Raw genomic sequence first — 15,783 nt, 5'->3', positions numbered from 1 at the left:
ACAGACAGACAGACAGACAATTAGACAGATAGATAGATAGATAGATAGATAGCTAGATAGATAGATAAATAAATAAATGGACAAATAAATAAATAAACAAACAAACAAACAAACATTCCAATATATATAGTCCTGCACAAAAGTCTTTGGCACATATATAGTATATAGCAAGGATGCCTTAGACTTTTGCACAGTACTGTAATAATTGTATGTACTTCCGCAAAAGTAACTAATTTCATGACACATGTGAGTGATGATAAACCTGATTCTGATATGAATCTCTATTATGAACTGAGATTGGGAAGGGGGCTGGGAGAGGGGAATCATGGTTGGGAAAAGGGGAAAGGAGTGGGAAGCACCATAGAGACGTTCTGTAATGATCAATAAACCAATTGTTTCAAATCAAATTACCCTGCCTGGTGTCTTAGCACTGGATGTGTCTGCACCGGCACCATCACCCCCACCCCTGACACTCCCTCTCTGCCACCTGTCCCACACCCACACCATCCCCAACATCCTTTGCTTCCACCAGATTAACAACCTCGCTCTCCACTCCACATTGACAAATACAATACTGTGCAAATGCCTTAGGCACCCTAGCTATATACATGTAGCTAAGACTTTTGCACAGTACTTAGACAAACAATCAAAACAAATAACTACGCAACACCCTGGTAAAGATTTTTCCTGCTAGGCTGTAGCTATTTCATTTTTGCAGTTCTGTAAGAGCGGTCTGTTCTGCTTTTAGCATGTTTGGGTTTGAGCTAAAGATAAGGGGCTATGGTGATCAACTTCGGAATGTGAAATTGAGAGAAGGTTCTAGAGGACACTGGGCAGAGAGGTATTTGTGATGGGCACAGGTGTGGATCGAGGTTTTTTTGGTGGGAGCTGGGAGAAAATGGGAGGGAAGATGGCTGACAATGCCATCCCTGTTGCACAAGGTACTTGGTGCAGATGAATGGCTTCCAGGTGGAAGGACCAATACTCCTGTAGGGGAGCCCGTTTGTTCGATCTAAGTGATTTCGAGTAACATTTGGAATGTCGTATGTGCTTTCACGCAGGCTGTGAGTTAAAGACAATTTCAAGATGAGCTCCAGCTTGTGTGCACATTTGGACTGGGTTAACTGTCTTGGGCCCTTTTTATTTATTTTCTTTTTCCTACTAACTGTTCGATATAAAGATACTTTCTTTATAATTGTATGTGCGTACAGTGCCGATAGGCAATTGCACGGAGACAGTAGTTACACAGTATTCACACAGATCAGAATCTGGGTCGGCAAGACATCCCAACCTCACGTGTTTGGTGGAACCCAAGTCATATCTATCCTCAATGTAGGACGTGAGAAAGGTGGCTTTCTCACCACTGAGTCCAGGGGCTGTTAGCGAGGGGCTAACAAGCTGCCTCTCTAGAGATGCCTGGTGAAAAAAGGCTTTCAAATAAATCAACAGTCAGATAGACAGACAAGTAAGCAAGCTACCTTCTGGCCATTTTAAGCATTCGGTTTTCAGTTTGTGTGTCCTGCATCTCTCCAATGTTCTAACTTCACTGATCTTCTTCTCCTTTGACTCCTCCAAACAGATTAACATCGTCTCTTCAATGGTGTCCGCAATATTTATGTCACTTGGACTGCAGCAGCATTTGAGAAAGGATGAGGATATAAAAACAAGAATTTAATGCAGAGGATTTGTAAGTCTTTGATCAGACTGCACATGAGCAGCTTGGGCCCCTTATTTAAGAAAGAATGTGCTGGCATTAGAGACGGTCCAGAGAAGGCTCACAAGAATGAATCTGGGATTGAAAGGGTTAATGTATGAGGAACGTTTGATGCCCCTAGGCTGGTACACACTGGAGAACAAGGGGAAAATCTCATTAAAACCTTTCAAATATTGAAAGCACTGGACAGCATGAATGTGGAGAGGATGTTGCTAAAAGTGGGGGAGTGTGGAACCAGAGGCGACCACCTCAGAATACAAGAATGTTCCTTTAGAGCAAAAATAACGAGGGGTTTCTTTAGCCAGAGGGCAGTGAATCTGCCGAATTCATCACCATAGACAACTGCGGAGACCAAGTCATTGGGTACATCTAGAGTAGAGGTTGATAGATTCTTGATTAGCAAAGTCATCATTTGCAATAATACCAAACAAGGCAGTAAGGGGATTTGGGTCAAATTGGACCCTAAAAAGTTAAGAGAAGGTATGAAGTACTTCCTGCCAAAACTTTTTAATTTTAGGGCAAAACCAAAACATGAATTAAAGAGACATCAGCAGAGTTGCATTTATTACAAAGTGGAGAAACATTCGGGTAAAAACTGGACAGCTTCTGTTTAGAAATGTAAACCACTTTAAATTGTAGAAGAGAATGACGAGCACAGAAAGATGATTTATTAACCCCTTTAAGAATTTTTTTCCATCTAACATCAGAAATCTGACAATTTAGGTCATCCTCACAAGCTTTTTTGATTTTATCTAAAAAGTCTTGTCTAGAATCAATCAACAAGTTATAGATACCGGTAATAGAACCATTAACAAAAGGTTTTAAATTTAAAAGATCATCCAGTAAATTTTTATCAGGACCTATAGGAAAAGTAGCTAATTGGAAACGTAGAAAATCTCTAATTTGAAGGTATCTGTAAAAATGTGTTTTTGGGAGTGCAAATTTATTTGACAATTGGTCAAATGAAGCAAGAGATCCTGAGATAAACAGGTCCCAAAAAAACTTAATACCTAGTTCATCCCAATCTTTAAAGACTATAACTTTAAATACCCCTAACCTACAGGTTTTAGTTTTTACCTCTCCTTTAGCAAGAAGAGCAATCTTGCTTAAATGGAAGGAGTCTACCCCTCCTACACATCTTCAATGGCTACGTGATATTATGTCTTATTTAAATTTAGAGAAGATCCACTGCTCAGTCTTAAATTTGAAACAATCTTTTTATGATATCTGGGGACCTTTCCTAAATTACTTTTCCAATTTATAAAGTTTAACAGTGCACAGACTTCTATGTATTTTTTATCTTCTCTTCTTAAGTGAATTTTTTTTTCTAATTATCCATTCTAATTATCCACTTTTTTATATAAAAATTTCTTTTATGATGTATGACTTATCTTTAAATTTTTGATTACAGAGTGGTATACCTTTATGTGTTATGCTATAACATTTTGATCAATTTTATTACAATATGTGAATGTACACAAGTTATGTTGAGATGTATCTATGTGTTGCACTCTGTAAATCTTGTTTTTTTCTCTTCTGAATAAAAAGAAAAAAAAGAAAGCAAAGTCATCGAAGGTTATGGGGCGATGGCAGACAAATGGGGTTGAGGGACTTAATTAACAGGTACATTTAATGTCAGAGAAATGTATACAATACACATCCTGAAATTATTTTTCTTCACAAACATCCATGAAAACAGAGGAGTGCCCCAAAATATGAATGACAGTTAAATGTTAGAACCCCAAAGCCCCCCAACTCCCCCCTCCCACACATAAGCAGCAGCAAACCAGCGACCCTCCCCACTGGCAAAAAAAGCATCTGCACCCTCCACCATGCAGACAAGCGTACAGCAAAGCATCAATAAAGACACAGCAACACACACAAAATGCTGGTGGAACGCAGCAGGCCAGGCAGCATCTGTAGGGAGAAGCACTGTCGACGTTTCAGGCCGAGACCCTTCGTCAGGACTAATTTGAAAGAAAAGATAGTGAGAGATTTGAAAGTAGTGGAGGAGGGGGAGATCCAAAATGATAGGAGAAGACCGGAGGGGGGGGTGGGGTGAAGCTGAGAGCTGGAAAGGTGATTGGCAAAAGGGATATAGAGCTGGAGAATGGAAAGGCTCATGGGACGGGAGGCCTAGGGAGAAAGAAAGGGGGAGGGGAGCACCAGAGGGAGATGGAGAACAGGCAAGGAGTGATTGTGAGAGGGGCAGAGAGAGAAAAAAGAGAGAAAAAGGTGGGGGGGGGATTAATTAATTAATTCCCATTAATTAATTAATGGGGAAATAAATAAATAAATAAATAAATAAGTAGATAGATAGATAGATAGATAAGGGATGGGGTAAGAAGGGGAGGAGGGGCATTAACAGAAGTTAGAGAAGTCAATGTTCATGCCATCAGGTTGGGGGCTACCCAGCCGGTATATAAGGTGTTGTTCCTCCAACCTGAGTGTGGTTTCATCTTGACAGTAGAGGAGGCCATGGATAGACATATCAGAATGGGAATGGGACGTGGAATTAAAATGTGTGGCCACTGGGAGATCCTGCTTTCTCTGGCGGACAGAGCGTAGGTATTCAGCGAAACGGTCTCCTAGTCTGTGTCGGGTCTCACATTCAATAAAGACACAGACTTGCAGTACCCCAAAGACTACTTGTTCACCTGGTAATTCGACATACCTCAAGCTCTCTCTCCCTAATAAGGGAAGAAGAGGTGTTTCCTTTTCACAACAAGAGGGGAGACATAACAAAACAACTTGCTGATTTATGGTGTTAAAAGTCTGTTGCGTCACTTTTATCGAGCTCTATGCCCGAAGAACTCGGGTCTCTGGGAACACAACCAGCAGCCAGCTCGCTGCTTCTGATCTTCTGTCTCCCACGACACATCAGGTGGCAGTACCAGCCTTGAACCGGCCTGCCTCCAGAGCCACGAAAATCCGGCACCCTGAAGGCGCACTGGACTTCCAGGCCACGTCCTTGGCATATTGAAAAGCGGCCGGTCGTGAGGACACAGAAGCGGGTCCCATTTCTGCAAAGAACCAAAGTCAGCGTATAACTCCAGGTCAGGGTCTTCAAAAGAACCTTGAAAAGGGAAAAAAGAGATATCAAAGATAGAAATGGAAATAGAGATAGAAATAGAAATAATTAATTAGCCATAATAGAACGGCGGAGCAGACTCAATGGACTGAATGGCCTAATTCTGCTTCTATGTCCCAAGGCTTGGACTCCTACTGTAACACAGCCTTATCTTTCTATTCTACATGATCGACTCATTGCCCAACATTTCTTTCCTTAAACCCCCCTCATGAAACAATAAAACACACTTGTTAGCTCACTTTCCCAGGTCATTTGGAAGGTCATCAACCTAAAATTTTAACTCTGTTTCCCTCTTTGGATTGATTTGCTGGGTACCTTTATAGAGAAACATAGAAAACCTACAGCACAATACAGGACCTTCGGCCCAAAAAGCTGTGCCGAACATGTCCTTACCTTAGAAATTACTAGGCTTTACTCATAGCCCTCTATTTTTTCTAAGCTCCATGTAGCCATCCAGGAGTCTCTTAAAAGACCCTATCGAATCCGCCTCCACCACCGCCAGCAGCCCATCCCACGCACTCACCACTCTCTGCGTAAAAAAAATTTACCCCTGACATCTCCTCTGTACCTACTTCCAAACATCTTAAAACTATGCCCCCTCATGCTAGCCATTTCAGCCCTGGGGAAAAGCCTCTGACTATCAACATGATCAATGCCTCTCCTTATCTTGTACACCTCTATCAGGTCACCTCTCATCCTCCGTTGCTCCAAGGAGAAAAGGCCAAGTTCACTCAACCTATTCTCATAAGGTATGCTCCCCAGTCCAGGCAACATCCTTGTAAATCTCCTCTGCCCCTTTCTATGGCTTCCACATCCTTCCTGTAGTGAGGGGACCAGAACTGAGCACAGTACTCCAAGTGGGGTCTGACCAGGGTCCTATATAGTTGTAGCATTACCTCTCAGCTCCTGAATTCAATTCCACGATTGAAAAAGGCCAATACACCGTACACCTTCTTAATCACAGAGTCAACTTATGCAGCTGCTTTGAATGTCCTATGGACTGGGACACCAAGATCCCTCTGATCCTCCACACTGCCAAGAGTCTTACCATTAATACTATATTCTGCAACAATCCCTAGAATATTGTATAAAATCTGAACTGAGAGCGTGTAATGCCTTTTTTCCGGATTATTCCTAGATTAGGGGGATTATCCTACAAGGGGTAAATAAATGGATCGAACTTTCATTCTCTAGAGTTGGGAAGAATGAGAGGCAGTCTACTTAACCTCACCAAATTCTGAAAGAGCAAATGCATGGTTGATTCTCCTTGGCTGGCAGGCCTAGAAACAAAGTTATAAAACAGGCATTAAGGACAGAGACATCTTTACTTAGTGAACAGTGATTTTTTTGGAGTCTTCCTTGATAAATTTGCAATGACCTTGCTGGGTCTTGAGGACCTGAATTATAGGGAAAAGTTGAATAGGTTAGAACTTTATTCACTGGAGTGTAGGGGAATGAGGAGAGACTTGATAGAGGTATACAAAATTATGATGGGTATAGATAGGGCAAATACAAACAGGCTTTTACCACTGATGTTGGGTGAGACTAGAACTAGCATTAATGGGTTAAGGGCGAAAGATGAAAAGATGAAATAAGGGGAACATGAGGGGGAATGACTTCACTTAGAAAGTGGTGAGAGTATGGGAAAAGCTGCCATTGGAAGTGGTGGATGCGGGTTCAATTTCAATATTTAAGACAAATTAAGACAGGTAAATGGATGGAAGGGATATTGAAGGCTATAGTTCAGGTGCAAGTCGATGGGACTAGGCAGATTAAAGGTTAACATGGACTAGATGGGCCAAATGACTTGTTTCTGTGCTAGAGTTCACTATGACTCTATCCAAAAGGGTGTGGATGTTTAGTCACTAAGTATATTCGTGACAGTCACCAACAAATTTTAGGAAATTTGGACCCCGCACACCAGGCCATGCTCTCTTCTCGCCGTTGCTCTCAGTGAGAAGCCTCAGGACCCACACCACCATGTTCAGGGACAGATCAGGAACCCCTCAACCATCAGGCTCTTAAGCCAAAGGGTATAACTTCATTCAACTCTATTCCCCCCATCACTGAATGTTCCCACAATCTATGGACTCGCTTTCAATACTTTTCATCTCAGGTTCTTGATATTTATTGCTTATTTATGTATTATTATAAATTTTCTTTTGTATTCGCACAGTGTGCTGACTTTTGCACATTGGTTGCTTGTCCATCATGTTGGGAGCAGGCTCTCATTGATTCTATTGCTTTTCTTGGGTTTGCTGTGTATGCCCACAAGAAAATGAATCTCAGGGTTATATAGGGTGACATATACTTTGTAGGGATATGGAGTTAGTGTAGTAGAACATGATGCTGAAGAACATGATCCACCATCATCTCATTGACCAGTAGAAGAAATGGCCCACTATTGCTTCTGTTTTCTCTACTCTTACCTACACGCGACATACTGTGTGCCACACATTTGGGTGTACCAGCTTTCGTACAAAGTTAGCAGATCAGGCACTTCAAATGTCTACTTATTGTACACAATTGAGAATTTGATTGGATTAAAGTTTTAGTGCAGCATCCTTCCACTCAGAGTATATGAAAACTATTGTGAACTGTCAGGACAGCAGAAAAGGTCATAGGCTACAGTCTGCCATGACTTCAAGACTTGTTTCTGTCCATGACAAAATGCGGGCAGAAAAAATAACTGCAGTCACACCCACCCTGCTAACTGCCTTTTCCGAAAGGTCCCTTCTGGAAAGTGCTAAGGGGCTATTAAAACAAAAACTTCGCACCATCACAGAAGTTTCTTCCCTCAGGTCGCTAATCTGGTTAACCATTCCAGTCAGTTCCCCCACCTCCTCTATTACCCCCTTCACTACACAGCATTGTAAACACTTTAAACCACTTTTTATAACGATGCTTCTATTGTTAATACATGCTGGTATTAATGCACACTTTATTCCATATGTGCTTTACACTCAAAATTTATTTTTATATAATTCTTTAGTCTGTATAGTTTTTGAAAGTTGTTGCATGTTTCCCCAGCTCACCATAGCAAATTCCTAATACAAGTTCAATGAACTATCGTATATGGTGAATAAAGTTGATCCTTGATCCTTGACAATGATGAACTATATTGTTTGGTTGATAAAATGTAAACTAGAAAAGTACAAAAGTTTAAATTTATTATCTAAGTACACATATGTCACCATATACAACCCCGAGACACATTTTTGTGAGTATACTCAATAAATCCATGACAGAATAATGACCATAACAGAATCAATGAAACCTGCACCAACGTGGCATTCATCCAGTGTGCAAAAGACAACAAACTGTTTGAATACAAATGAAAGAAATAGTAATATTAAATAAATAAGCATTAAATGTCAAGAACATGAGGTGAAGAGTCCTTGAAAGTGAGTCCAGAGATTGTGGGAGCATTTCAAGTTTGTGGGGCAAATTAAGTTGAGTGAAGTTGTTGGGAAGTGTAACTGGTGGAAACGTACTTAGCTCACAGCCACCAACATTGAGTTGCGGGTCACTTTAAGAGGCTGGTCTGACTTGATGACAAAATTACGTCAGGTACTTTTACCGCGCTTTGTGTTCAGTGTTTGGACTACAATAAAGCAGTTGTTACTGTTTTTCTTTAACGTAAAACACCTCCACCGGTTTTACTTGTGGAAACCTACATTTGTGACCCCAATGTTCTAGAACGATTCCAGAGTTATTGAACATGTCGGTCAACTTTGAAAGTGTGAGGAGGCGAGAGCCAAATTTGCTCACTCTTCACAATCTTCATTCCTCTCTCCAGAGCATGGAGTATATCGCTGTTCTATTGTTGGGTTAATTTAAATGTCAGTCCAGATTAACTGAGCTGAGAGCTGATTTTGCTCTTTCTCCATGATGGACACTCCTCTCTCCGTGGCGCTGAGGCTATGAAGACGGCCCCGTCTGCCGTGCTCCATGCCTGCTAATATAACGAACTGATAAGCGAGGCTTTGGGTCTACGCCGGGCTATTCTGGGGTCGTTTCAACTGTTTGCATGATTTTTTAAAAATCTTTCTCTTGTGCATCAAGTGTTGGTTTTTTATTTATATTTTCATTTTTTTTTACTTTAATTGCGTTCTTTCGGGTCTCCTGCTTGGTAGTTTCCTGTGAGCAAGCAAATCTCAAGGTTGTATAATTTATACATTCTTTGACAATAAACATATTTGAATCTTGAATCTTGATTTGGTATATAGGCAGCCATTATGAGTGCCAGGTGATTTTATTCCTGTGTTCCACAATCCTCAGTAAACTCAATTCCTACAGCACTCAATTCATTTGATGCATAAATTTGCATCATACACACTCTTGGGTCCCTTTTGAACCGCATTCTACCTTATTTGTTTTCATCCATAAGACCATAAGATATAGGAGCAGAATTGGGCCATTTGGCCCATTGAGTCTGCTCCACCATTTCATCATGGCTGATCCATTTTGCCTCTCAGCCCCAGTCTCCTGCCTTCTCCCCATTTCCCTTCATGCCCTGATCGATGAAGAATCTATCAAACTCTCCCTTAGATACACACACAGACTTGGCTTTCATAGCCATCTGTGGCAAAGAATTCCACCAGTTCACCACTCCCTGGAAAAAGAAATTCCTCTTCATCTTCATTCTATTCCTGAAGTTGTATCCTCAGGTCTTAGACTCTCCCAGCATAGGAAACATCTTGTCCACATCCGCTCCATCAGGACCTTTCACCATTTGATAGGTTTCTATTAGGTCTCCCCTCATTCGTCTGAATTCTGGTGTATCTAGGATCAGAGCCATCAAACGCTCTTCATATGACAAGCTGCTCAATCCTGGAATCATTTTCGTGAATTTCCTTTGAACCCTCTCCAGTGTCAGCTCATCCTTTCTCAGATCAGGGGCCCAAAACTGCTCACAATACTCCAATGAGGCCTCACCAGTGCTTTATAAAGTCTCAACATTACATCCTTGCTTTTATATTCTACTCCTCTTGAAATGAATGCTAACATCGTATTTGCCTTCCTCACCACAGATTTAATCTGCAAATTAACTTTTAGGACATCCAGAGCAAGGACTCCTGAGTCCCTTTGCACCTCAGATTTTTGAATTTTCTCCCTATTTAGAAAATAGTCAACCTTTTTTATTTTTATTTCAGCTTTTTATTTCTTCTACCGAAGTGCATGACCATGTGCACTTCCTGACACTGTTTTCCACGTCTTTGCTCATTCTGCTAATCTGTCTAGGTCCTTGTGTAACCTCTCTGTTTCCTCAAAACTGCCTGCCCCTGCACCATTCTTCGTATCATCCACAAACTTGGCCACAAAGCTATCAATTCCACCATCCAAGTCACTGACATATAACATAAAAAGAATCGATCCCAGTGCTGACCACTATGGAACACCACCAGTCACCAGCAGCCAACCAGAAAAGGCTCCCTTTATTCCCACTGTTTGCCTCCTGCCAATCAGCAACTGCTTTATCCATGGTAGAACCTTTCCTGTAATACCATGGACATAAAACTTATTAAGCAGCCTAATTTATGGCACCTTGTCAAAGGCATTCTCAAAGTCAAAGTACGCAACATTAACCGATCCTTCTTTGTTGATTCTGCTTGTTATTTCTTCAAGAATTCCAACAGATTTGTCAGGCAATATTTTGCCTTGAGGAAACCATGCTGACTATGGCACATTTTATCATGTGCTTCCGATTACCCTGAAACCACATCTTAACAATCAATTCCAACATCTTCCCAAGCACTGAGGTCAGACTATGCGAACCAATCTCCTCTTAGGCCACCATGTTTTGGAACAGGTAGAAAAGACTTGATCGTAGATAAGAGGGGTAAACCTGAATGTAGATCACTCTAAACCAGCCCAGCAAGATTCCTGTGCCATGAACACGAGTGTGTCAACACCCCTCTGAATGAGCCAGGTGGCTCATCTGATCTCCAGACATGCTCACAATGCCTGTTTCAATGACATCTGTTGGGTGGGCCTGTGTAGGGCAACGTAATTGGTGGAAATGTACATAATTCACAACCACTGACATTGAGTTGAGATTTATTTTAGGAGGCTGGTCGATGTGATGATTCAATTCTGTAGAGTAATTTTACCATATTTTGTGTTCAGTTTCTGGAGTATAATAAATGAATTGTTACAGTTTACCTTAAACATAAACGACCTCCGCTGTTTTTATTTGCGAAAACTTCCAGTTATCCCTTTTGTTTCAGGAGCCTGATGGTGGAGGGACACTAACCTTCCGGAACCAGGTGGTGTGAGTCCTGAGGTTACTGGACCTTCTTCCTGATGGTAGCTGCAAGAAGAGAGCCCCTGGGGTGGGGTCCTTGATGATGGATACTGCTTTCTTACAAAAATGTTTCATGTAGATGTGTTCAATGGTCGGGAGGGCTTTACCCATGATGGATTGGGCCAAATCCGTTACCTTTTGTAGCATTTTCCATTCAAAGGCATTGGTGTTCCCATACCAGGCCATAACGCAGCCAGTCAGCACACTTCCCACCACACATCTATAGAAGTTTTCCAAGGTGTTCAATGACATGCCAAACCTCCAGAGACTGTTGAGGAAGTAGAGGCACTGCCTCATTTTCTTCACAATAACATTTATGGGGTGAGTCCAGGACAGATCCTCTGAGACAGTGACACCCAGGAATTTAAAGTTACTGACCCTCTGCATCTCTGATCCCCCGATGAGGGCTGGCTCATGGACCTTCCTGAAGTCAATAATCAGCTCCTTGGTCTTGCTGACATTGAGTAAGAGATTGTTGTTATGACACCACTCAGTCAGATTTCCAATCTCCCTCCTGTATGCTGATTCATCACCACCTTTGATTCAGCCCATGACAGTGGTGTCATCAACAAACTTGAATATGGCATTGGAGCTACACTTAGCCACATAGTCATAGGTGTCAAGCAAGCAGAGCAGGGTGCTAAGCACACAGTCTTGTGCACCTTTACAGATGGTAATTGTGGAGGAAATGTTGTTGCTAATCTGAATTGACTGGGGTCAGCAAGTGAGGAAATCCAATTGCACGAGGAGATATTGAGGCCAAGGTCTTAAAGCTTATTGGTTAGTTTTGAGGGGATGATGGGCTTGAATCCTGAGCTGTAGTCAATGAAGAACATCCAGACATATACATCTTAGATGTCCAGTTGTTCCTGAGTTGAATAAAGAGCCAATGAAATGGCATCTGCTGTCGGCCTGTTGCACTGGTAGGAAAATTGGAGCAGATCCAAGTCTGTCCTCAGGCAGGAGTTGATAAGTTTCATCACCAACTTCTCGAAGTACTTCATTACTGTGGATGTAAGTGCAACGAGACGATAGTCATTGAGGCAGGTTACGATGTTCTTCTTTGGCACCAGTATAACTGAAGCCTGCTTGAAGCGGGTGGGCACCACAGAAGGCCAAAGTGAGAGGTTGAAACACTCAGTGAATACGCCGGCCAGTTGATCAGCACAGATCTTTAGTACTTGGCCTGGTAACCCATCTGGATGCTTTTCGTGGGTTCACCCTCCTGAAGGTTGCTCACGTGTCAGCCTCAGGGGCTGTGGGAGCTTGCAGTGGTTCCTCCATATTTGACAGTCAAAGCGAGCAGAGAGGCATTGAGCTCATCTGAAAGTGAAGTCCTGTTGTTGATTTATAAGAGGTGATAGCATCCCAGATTTTCTTGGTCACCAGACTTGAATGCCTTTGGTCTGGCCCTCAGTAGTTTGTACATCTCATGGTTTATCCAGAGCTTCTGGTTGAGGAATACTCTGAATGATTCTGTGGGGACACTCTTCTATAACTGCTTGTGCTAAGATTATACAGCATCGTTTTTTCAACACACCTTTAAAAAGCTGTAACTTACTCAGCCAAATGGGAAATATTCTGCTGGGAAGATGCTTTCATGATCACTGGAGAAATGTTATGGGTTTGTTCTTTACATATGGCAACAGTGAAGAAATTTCAAAGGTGCTTACAATATATCAGTGTCAATATATAGAACAGATCTATACATACATAAACACAAGAGTTTCTTCAGAAGTTGGTAATCCAGGGTATGCAGCTAAACATTGGAGGAACTCAGCAGGCCAAGTAGCATCTACAGAGGGGAGAAAACAGTTGACATTTCAGGCCGAGACCCATCATCAGTTCCTCCAGCATTTTATGTCAGTGTACTACACATACATATTTTTTGAAAATAGATCAGTTAGAGTATGAGTTTAAGATAATTAATTTTATTTATAATGATAGCAAGTTCCTGCAACAAAATGAATCTTAAGGTAGTATATGTACGTACAATAAATTTAATTAGACTTTGACATTTTAGAATCTGAGCAAAGCCAAAAACTGCTGCAGTACTTGAAGGGAAGGTGCTCCCACAGTGCAGCGAGAGAGGAAATTCTGGGAGTTAACCCTAGCAACATTGAAGGACCAGTGATATACTTCCAAATTAGGATGGCGTGCAACGCGGAGGGGAAACTGTGGATAGTCAACTTCCCATGCACATGCTTCCTATGACCCTCCTAATACAGACAGTTTGAATGTACTTCTTGCAGCAGTTGACAGAATTCCATCTTCCCCAGAACATACTGGTGCAATCCTACACTGCCATCATAAAGAGCAACCTCACATCAGCCATTACTGTCTGGTTTTGTACAACATCTTCTCACAATATACAAAAACTGTAGTGAACAGTCAGGTCAGCAGGCAAGGTCAATGGCTGCAGTCTGCCATCCCTTCTGGAAAGTGCTACAGTGCTATTAAAACAAAAACTTCACACCAACCTAAGAGTTTCTTCCCTCAGGCAGTTAATCTGATCAACCCCTCCAGTTAAACCCAACATCCCTCAACCTCTTACCTTAGTCACTACATTGCACGGTAAGCACTTTAAACAGTTTTTTATAATGCTGTTTACATTGTATATTTATTCCCTATCTGTACTTTAACTTCTAACTTTATTTTTACATAATTCTTTATTCTTATAATTATTGAAGTGTTTTTATTGTTGCATGTCAAGTCGACACACCACAGCAAATTGCTGATATATATAAATGTATATGGTGAAAAAGTTGGTCCTGAATCCTCAGTCGGTGTCAGGGTTTGCTGAACTTGGTGTAGCCTAGCAGAGTAATTGCAGTATAAGTTGTAAATGTGCACATAATGACTATCGCTCGGTAGCACTCACGTCGACAGTGATGAAATGCTTTGAGAGATTGGTCATGACTAGACTGAACTCCTGCCTCGGCAAGGACCTGGACCCATTGCAATTTGCCTTTCACCACAATAGGTCAATGGCAGACACAATCTCAATGGCTCTCCACATGTCTTTAGACCATCTAGACAACACAAACACCTACGTCAGGATGCTGTTCATCGACTATAGCTCAGCATTTAACACCATCATTCCCACAATCCTGACTGAGAAGCTGCAGAACCTGGGCCTCTGTACCTCCCTCTGCAGTTGGATCCTCGACTTCCTAACTGGAAAACCACAATCCGTGCAAATTGGTGATAACATCTCCTCCTCGCTGATGATCAACACTGGCGCACCTCAGGGGTGTGTGTTCAGCCCACTGCTCTACTCTATATGCACATGACTGTGTGGCTAGTCATAGCTCAAATACCATCTATAAATTTGCTGATGATACAACCATTGTTGATGAAAGAGCTGATTGTGGACTTCAGGAAGGGTAAGACAAAGGAACACATACCAATCCTCATAGAGGGATCAGAAGTGGCGAGAGTGAGCAGTTTCAAGTTCCTGGGTGTCAAGATCTCTGAGGATCAAACCTAGTCCCAACATATGAAAAAGGCAAGATAGCGACTATACTTCATTAGGAGTTTGAAGAGATTTGGGATGTCAACAAATACACTCAAAAACTTCTATAGATGTACCGTGGAGAGCAATCTGACAGGCTGTATTACTGTCTGGGATGGGGTGGGGTGGGGCACTGCACAGGACCAAAAGAAGCTGCAGAATGTTGTAAATCTAGTCAGCTCCATCTTGGATACTAGCCTACAAAGTACCCAGGACATCTTCAAGGAGCAGTGTCTCAGAAAGGCAGCGTCCATTATTAAGGACCTCCAGCACCCAGGGCATGCCCTTTTCTCACTGTTACCATCAGGTAGGAGGTACAGGAGCCTGAAGGCACACACTCAGCGATTCAGGAACAGCTTCTTCCCCTCTGCCATCCAATTCCTGAATGGACATTGAACCCGTGAACACTACCTCACTTTTTAAATATATATTATTTCTGTTTTTTGCACAATTTTTAATCTATTCAATATATGTATATTGTAATTGATTTACTTATTTATTATTATTATTATTATTATTATTATTTTCTCTCTGCTAGATTATGTATTGCATTGAACTGCTGCTACTAAGTTAACAAATTTCACGTCACATGCCGGTGATAATAAACCTGATTCTGACTTTGAAGCTACTGTGCCCTGTCAGTGGAGGTACTGATGGGAGGGGGCATTAAAATGCTTTTCTTCACAAAAGGAGTGATTGATGGATTTTAGGATAAGGAATGTAGGTAAAGATGGTTAATAAATTATGGGAGTGTTAGGCAGGAGAGAGGACCAGCTAATGATAGTTGTAACTTGGACGAGCTGAGAGCCTCAGTGGTTCCTCTGGAACATAAAATATAGACATTACAGACCCTTTGACCCAGGATGTGATGTCCGCCTATTAACCTACTCTAAGATCAACCTAACCCTTCCTTCCTCATAACCCTGGATTCCTCTTCAGAATCTTAGTGACAAGTACACTTGCCACCAATTTTAAAGTGCTAGAGGTACAATTTGTGAAATTACCTCGTTATGTATATTGTCACCACTTATTTAATCATTGTTTCAAATGCCAACCGATTAAAACGATGGTATTTTTCTATAAACTATGCTTTTAACTTTTGAAATTGAACAAAGTTAACTGTTTACTGATCAATCTTTCACTGTCTTTATCGTGTA

General features: G+C 41.6%; 1 long non-coding RNA gene across 1 annotated transcript in view; it reads right to left on the bottom strand.

Moving 5' to 3' along the window:
- Positions 1–4,572: 4,572 nt before the first annotated feature.
- LOC140731507 (uncharacterized) overlaps positions 4,573–15,783 on the bottom strand; it is an 11,597-nt gene continuing 386 nt past the window's right edge. Inside the window, exons 2-3 of the long non-coding RNA XR_012099856.1 lie at positions 12,826–12,907; positions 4,573–4,790 (exon numbers count right to left, since the gene is read on the bottom strand). This is a non-coding gene — a long non-coding RNA (uncharacterized lncRNA). The remainder of the gene's footprint in view (positions 4,791–12,825; positions 12,908–15,783) is intronic.

The sequence above is a fragment of the Hemitrygon akajei genome, chromosome 1, assembly GCF_048418815.1.
Source record: "Hemitrygon akajei chromosome 1, sHemAka1.3, whole genome shotgun sequence".
Taxonomy (NCBI): Eukaryota; Metazoa; Chordata; class Chondrichthyes; order Myliobatiformes; family Dasyatidae; genus Hemitrygon; species Hemitrygon akajei.
This window is presented reverse-complemented; position numbering and strand designations above follow the sequence as displayed.